Source organism: Atractosteus spatula, chromosome 5 (assembly GCF_055471065.1).
Source record: "Atractosteus spatula isolate fAtrSpa1 chromosome 5, fAtrSpa1.hap1, whole genome shotgun sequence".
NCBI lineage: Eukaryota > Metazoa > Chordata > Actinopteri > Semionotiformes > Lepisosteidae > Atractosteus > Atractosteus spatula.
The window spans coordinates 5,577,220-5,584,782 of NC_142710.1; the positions used below are offsets into that span (position 1 = coordinate 5,577,220).

The 7,563-nt window shown below is 38.5% G+C and overlaps 1 long non-coding RNA gene across 1 annotated transcript; it reads right to left on the bottom strand.

Moving 5' to 3' along the window:
• Positions 1-4,874: 4,874 nt before the first annotated feature.
• LOC148833672 (uncharacterized) lies at positions 4,875-7,563 on the bottom strand. Its single transcript, XR_016091064.1, has 3 exons — positions 7,495-7,563; positions 5,547-5,852; positions 4,875-4,937 (listed from the first exon to the last, which is right to left on the bottom strand). It is a non-coding gene; the product is annotated as an uncharacterized LOC148833672 (long non-coding RNA).

A 7,563-nucleotide genomic window follows, 5' to 3' on the forward strand; every position in this document is an offset into this window, starting at 1 on the left:
GAGCCGGGCTGTGTCTCCTAACATAAAGAGAGCTCATTTTATTGAACTTTTAAGCATATTAATAGTCAAGAAAATGAAATGGAGACCTTATTAACCAAAGAGTTAAATGACTTTCCTGAATGTTAACACAAAACAAATTGTAATTTCGATCCTGGATCAAACAATCACTACAAACAAAATGGGAATGATCAAAATAATACACTCTTTACAATTTGATTTTTCCCTGAAATTTTAAAAATTTGAGATAGTTCTACAAGAGTCTCCAACACCAATCCCTTCTGAGATGTCGGGTACATTTGCTTGGTTGTATAACAGGTTTCATGCTTTGACTGCACTCCTTGTAATTCCTTCTTAATAGCTTACAGTGTCATTTTAATTAGTACTAGAAAATAAAAGTCAGCTTTATTTTGTAATTCTAATTGCTATTACTTTTACAATATCATTGATTTATCAATAGTCCTTATACACAGTTGGGCTATCGTATCAATAATAAATAAATCGGTGAAGGATTCATAAAAATATAACAGATTTAAGGTCACTGATAATAACAGACTTACACTTATATAACAGGTTACACTGTGTTTTAGATTTTATACTTTTTAAGTTAGTAGTAATCCTTATGGCCAGCAGCCATATCACCCTGCAACTCACAACCGGCAACCCATTAGAGTTCAGCAGGTGTGAGCCTGGTCAGTACCTGGCTGGGGGACCTCCTGGGAAAAATTAAGGTTGCTGCTGGAAGAGGTGTTAGTGGGGCCAGCAGGGGGTGCTCACCCTGCAGTCCATGTGGGTCCTAATGCTCCAGTATACTGAGGGGGACACTATACTGTAAACAGGTGCTGTCCTTCAGATGAGATGTAAAATAGAAGTCCTGATTCTCTGTGGTCATTAGAAATCCCAAGGCTTTTCTTGAAAAGAGTAGGGGTGTAACCCTGGCATCATGGCCAACTTTCCCATTAGCGCTTACCAGTCAAGGCCTCCTAATAATCCCCATCTATGATTTGGTTTCTGTTTGCCTCCCCAGTAATAGTCCCCATTACCTGTAGAGCGCTTTAAGTGGAGTGTCCAGAAAAGCGCTATGTATGTGTAAGCAATTCTTATTATGGACAAACACAACACATACTGTACATACAGGCCTACACAAACACAAATCTCACCTGATTCCAAAATCCAATGTTAAGGTTGAAACAAACGAAATGTGTGAAGGAAGGAAAAAGGACACTTCAGAATACATTGCCTTTCCTGACACCCACAGACACTCAATTACTGTATATGAAGTTCACATTTGTAACTAATGTGAACTATCAGTGTTGTGTGTAATTGTTTGTGTCTCACTCGCCTGTACAATGTGATCTCTGTGTTTGAATCACCTCAGTATCCACATCACAGAGACTCCACCACCAAGGCTCTGTGTATCATCTGGTCTGATGTCACTGGTTAAGTGAAAGACCAGATCACAGGATTTAAAAGTGTGAGCACGTGTGGGAATGGAGGTAGATTGAAGGATGTTTGGAAGAAGCTACAGTGTGTAGAATCTTGTATATTCTGTAGTAGGTATTCTCTCTACTACAGTTACAAGCATGTACACCAATGTCCACATAGGTTAATTCAAAATAAACATTTCCTTTTCTTATCTTCTTGGAATAGAGTCCATGAATTATTCTTACCTGAACATTTCACTCTAATGTCTTTCTCATGAGTGCAAGACTGTGAATCTGCTGGACAGTCTAGCAGAGATGACTCTGTTCCACTGCAGCGAACTCCATGCAGAGAGATGGGCTTTGACTCATCAGGGGAATAATGAGCACTGATAAAAGTTCCACAGTTCAGCTGATCACACACAACTTTACCATTTTCATTATACCAGTCTGAGTCACAATATGTCCTTAACTGTCCATTCTTAAAAATCTCCACTCTTCCATCACAGCGATTTCCAAATCCAACCAGCCTCACATCCTCACATCCTGAGAAGAGAAACATGAGTTACTGAAGGAAACAGAAGAAATAACCAGGTGAAGAAGTGCTGGACTGTTCTAGTTGATTTGGTGGAACCTGGTAAACCTTCTCTTTTTTAAAGGTGTTCTAAGTCAGAGGGAATCAAACCCTCGCTCTCCTGTCTGATTCCCTGGCCCTGGTCTGGTCTCTACTGCCATGCGGCAGTACTGCTCCTGGGAAAACCACTCCGTGGAATTTTCCACCTTCAGAATTGCTGCTCTTGATACCACTCTTACTGCTCTTCTCTGAACCATTCACTCTCCCAGCCATATTCTATTGCCATTACATTAATATTCTCCATTATTTTCTCAGCACCGTTACTGTTCTTAATTCATTGCAAAAAGGAAAAAAAAATTGTAAAAATAAATATGAGATGTGTAGTTACGGATATTTTTCATAACATTTAATACACAAATTTATGTTGTGATAACAAACAAATGTTCCTGGACTCAATTAAATAACTTGTATGTATCCCGAAAATATAGGGAATGAATAGTAAACAAATTAGACACCCTTGACTGCACTGTGAGAGTCTATAATCAGTTAGTGTTTGGATGTGTGTTACATATAAAGCAGCAGCTCAGCTGCTAATGGGTTTACACAGCCTGGGTATCCTAACCCCTGTCGATCATCTATAACTTCCCTGTGAGTTAGACAACAGAGTGATCTTCTCCCCTTGTCCTGGGGCTTTGGGGATATAGAATACTGCCCAGGCACTTGACTGAATTAAAAATACTGAAAGACAATGTCAGAAGCAGACTGCAGAAACTGAGCATTTCAACACCTGCACAATTACTTTAGGAACGACCAAATTTCAATAATCTTTACATAACATAGACAATACTACTGTATGGTCTTCTGACTTGACACTCAGAGTAATGCTGTCAAATTACATGGAAATTAGCAGGAACTGTGGCATTGCTTGCCCAAATTGTTTAGCCCTGTATCTGCTAAATAGAGTGTGGGAATTGAAGTTGAATCCAGTTTCTTTTACATTTGTAGCATTCATAAATATTACTCAAAACAAGTTTGAGTATGAAAATAACATAAAAGCCGGAAAAAAATTAAAAATCCAAAACAAATGACCTTGCAGTTATGCAGTATTTTTCAGATAAAACCTTTTTCATGCACTGCAAAGATGAAAAACCACAGGTAAGAAAGGCAGCAGTTTATCAGTGACAAGCTCCTGAAGTCTGATGTAGACTTATTTTAAAAATGAATCTGTTTATCAGAATTAAAATGTAATTCTGTTAAAATTAGTTAGGATTAATTTTCTTTTAAAAAATCATTTTAGAAGGTGAGCTTAATATCTAAGAAAACTTTCAATAATTTAAACATTCAGAGGGATGTAGGTGGCTTTACAAAAGACGATAATATACAGAACTGGCTCACAGAGTTCACAGTTAGAGAAAACTGTGTTCAAATTTTTAAATGCCAAGGCCTTAAGGAAAGGAAATTTCAAGTCTCTAAATAATGTAATAAAATACAATAAGTGTGATTTCATCTTCTCCCAGGACACCCCCAGATCATGTGATTTTTTAAAAATAGTGACACTAATGGAGAATAACAGAACAAGACTTACCAGAACAGACAATGGTGATGTCATCCACATGTGTACAGTTGTGCTGCTCTCTCTTCAGGACTGGACAGTGGGCCAGTTTCTCCTCATCACCCCGACACTGGATCTCATCTGCCCAGACGGGCCCAGTCCCCTGTCCTGAAGAGGCTCCTCCCAGCACAGCCCTGGAGACTCCACAGCCCAGTTCTCTACAGACCACGTCCGCGTCTCTGGAGTCCACAGACTGAGAGCACACTGACCTCCAGCTGCCTCCTCGATTCACCTCTAATCTGCCCTGGCTTCTGTTTCCTATGAGCCGTGTAGTGTGCCCTATTAGAATATAATTCACACCATTAATAAGAACAACAACCACAATAATAATACTACTACCAATAATTAACTATAATAATTAATCAACTGTTTCAAAAAATAATTTGTACATTGTCTCATCATTCTTATTTTCTGATCAGGATTATGACAGCACTGTCTGAAAGCTGAGTGTGCTGTGGATCCATGGTATGTTACAGATTCTGAAGAAATATCGCAGTTTATTTCTGCTCATCTTATTTTTTAATTATATTTTTTGTCTGGTCAGGTCTCTATACTGCTACAAGTTCTTCTTCTACAATGAATATTACAACTAATAATAATGCATAAATCAATATATTAATTGAGACAAAAACTCTTTAATTAAGAAATAGATTTTGTGTTTCCTTCAAAGCCTTTAAACTTTTTAATTGGAGTATCATTGCATCTCAGGTCAAAAATTAGAACCTAAGCCATCTACCTATCTAGCTATACTGTATATCTATCATGGACCAGGATGCATATGGAGCATCAATGCTGTTGTATTTTTTAATCATAGGTACTTTAATATATAATGTTAATCTAAAAAACAGTTGCCTCTAATGGGAATATTGTATATATTTCATAAACAGTACAGAGATAAGAAACAGTGTTGATTAATTTATTATTGTTTGTTTCACCTTTTTTGGACAAAAGGAGAATGTAAAGAGTTGTTTTGTTTTAAGATCACATTAATGTACATACTGTATATATATATGTCAAATATTCCTACCTGAACACTCCACTCGAATGTCTTGGTCATGAGTGCAGGACTGTGAAACCTGTGGATCTGACTCACAGTCTAGTAGACTGGACTCTGTTCCGTTGCACTGAACCCCACTCAGCACGATGGGTCCAGACTGACCAGGGGAATGATAAGAACTTAAAAAATCCCCACAGTTTAGCTGATAGCACACAACTTTACCAGCTGCAGGACTCCACTCAGAAGCACAAACTGTCCCCCACTGTCCGTTCTTAAAAACCTCCACTCTTCCGTCACAGTCACTTCCATGATACACCAGCCTCACACCCTGACATCCTTGAAGGAAAAAATTAGGAAAGCAAATTGAATTTTGAAGAAAATGATACAAAATGAAATATTTAGAGGTCCAGAAAAGCTATTCAGCAATGCCTTTCCCAAAATTAATCATAGAGAATGAAAGGATGTCAAGAATTAAGAGAACTTTGTTGTTGATGAAATATCTAGACTTTTCCTTTTCACAACAACAAAAATAACCTAGGAAAGAACAAATCTTTGTTGAAAGCAGACCTTTGCTGCTGCCAACAATGCCAAATCAAAATGCAAAAACATATTTTTTTCTTTCAGGCAGATAATACTGTATATACTATTGTGCATAGGAATGTCTGTGTGTCAGCTCCTTAAACTGGAGTCTTGCTACAAACCCAATGTACATTTTGGATATAGATTTTGGAGTCCCCAGTACTGCAGAAAAAAAATGAGTCAATCTTCCTTTAAGGAACGTCCCTTTGGGAAGTTGGTTCACAGAGTATTGTAGGAGCAAAAGGATTAATATAATTTTAAGTTGAAAACTCAATTTTGTAAAATGAAACTTGTATGTAAGTTTAATTGCGGAACAAATTCTCTATCATTAAGGAAGTAAGCAGAGAATATGAAGACAATATTTACCAGAACAGACAATGGAGACGCCATCCGCATGTGTACAGTTGTGCTGCTCTCTCTTCAGGACTGGACAATAGGCCAGTTTCTCCTCATCACCCCGACACTGGATCTCATCTGCCCAGACGGGCCCAGTCCCCTGTCCTGAAGAGGCTCCTCCCAGCACAGCCCTAGAGACTCCACAGCCCAGTTCTCTACAGACCACGTCCGCGTCTCTGGAGTCCACAGACTGAGAGCACACTGACCCCCAGCTGCCTCCTCGATTCACCTCTAATCTTCCATAGCACATCCCTCCAGAGAGCCAGGCTGTGTCTCCTAACATAAAGAGAGCTCATTTTATTGAACTTTTAAGCATATTAATAGTCAAGAAAATGAAACGGAGACCTTATTAACCAAAGAGTTAAATGACTTTCCTGAATGTTAACACAAAACAAATTGTAATTTCGATCCTGGATCAAACAATCACTACAAACAAAATGAGAATGATCAAAATAATACACTCTTTACAATTTGATTTTTCCCTGAAATTTTAAAAATTTGAGATAGTTCTACAAGAGTCTCCAACACCAATCCTTTCTGAGATGTCGGGTACATTTGCTTGGTTGTATAACAGGTTTCATGCTTTGACTGCACTCCTTGTAATTCCTTCTTAATAGCTTACAGTGTCATTTTAATTAGTACTAGAAAATAAATGTCAGCTCTATTTTGTAATTCTAATTTCTATTACTTTTACAATATCATTGATTTATCAATAGTCCTTATACACAGTTGGGCTATCGTATCAATAATAAATAAATCGGTGAAGGATTCATAAAAATATAACAGATTTAAGGTCACTGATAATAACAGACTTACACTTATATAACAGGTTACACTGTGTTTTAGATTTTATACTTTTTAAGTTAGTAGCACCTCTTATGGCCAGCAGCCATATCACTCTGCAACTCACAACCGGCAACCCACTGGAGTTCAGCAGGTGTGAGCCTGGTCAGTACCTGGCTGGGGGACCTCCTGGGAAAAACTAAGGTTGCTGCTGGAAGAGGTGTTAGTGGGGCCAGCAGGGGGTGCTCACCCTGTAGTCCATGTGGGTCCTAATGCCCCAGTATACTAAGGGGGACACTATACTGTAAACAGGTGCTGTCCTTCAGATGAGATGTAAAATTGAAGTCCTGATTCTCTGGTCATTAGAAATCCCAAGGCTTTTCTTGAAAAGAGTAGGGGTGTAACCCTGGCATCATGGCCAACTTTCCCATTAGCGCTTACCAGTCAAGGCCTCCTAATAATCCCCATCTATGATTTGGTTTCTGTTTGCCTCCCCAGTAATAGTCCCCATTACCTGTAGAGCGCTTTAAGTGGAGTGTCCAGAAAAGCGCTATGTAAGTGTAAGCAATTCTTATTATGGACAAACACAACACATACTGTACATACAGGCCTACACAAACACAAATCTCACCTGATTCCAAAATCCAATGTTAAGGTTGAAACAAACCAAATGTGTGAAGAAGGAAAAAGAAAACTTCAGAATACATTGCCTTCCTGACACCCACAGACACTCAATTATATGAAGTTCACATTTGTAACTAATGTATCAGTGTTGTGTGTAATTGTTTGTGTCTCACTCGCCTGTACAATGTGATCTCTGTGTTTGAATCACCTCAGTATCCACATCACAGAGACTCCACCACCAAGGCTCTGTGTATCATCTGGTCTGATGTCACTGGTCTTGGGTTAACTGAATGACTGGATCACAGGATTTAAAGTGTGAGCACGTGTGGGAATGGAGGTAGATTGAAGGATGTTTGGAAGAAGCTACAGTGTGTAGAATCTTGTATATTCTGTAGTAGGTATTCTCTCTACTACAGTTACAAGCATGTACACCAATGTCCACGTAGTTTAATTCAAAATAAACATTTCCTTTTCTTATCTTCTTGGAAAAGAGTCCATGAATTATTCTTACCTGAACATTTCACTCTAATGTCTTTCTCATGAGTGCAAGACTGTGAATCTGCTGGACAGTCTAGCAGAG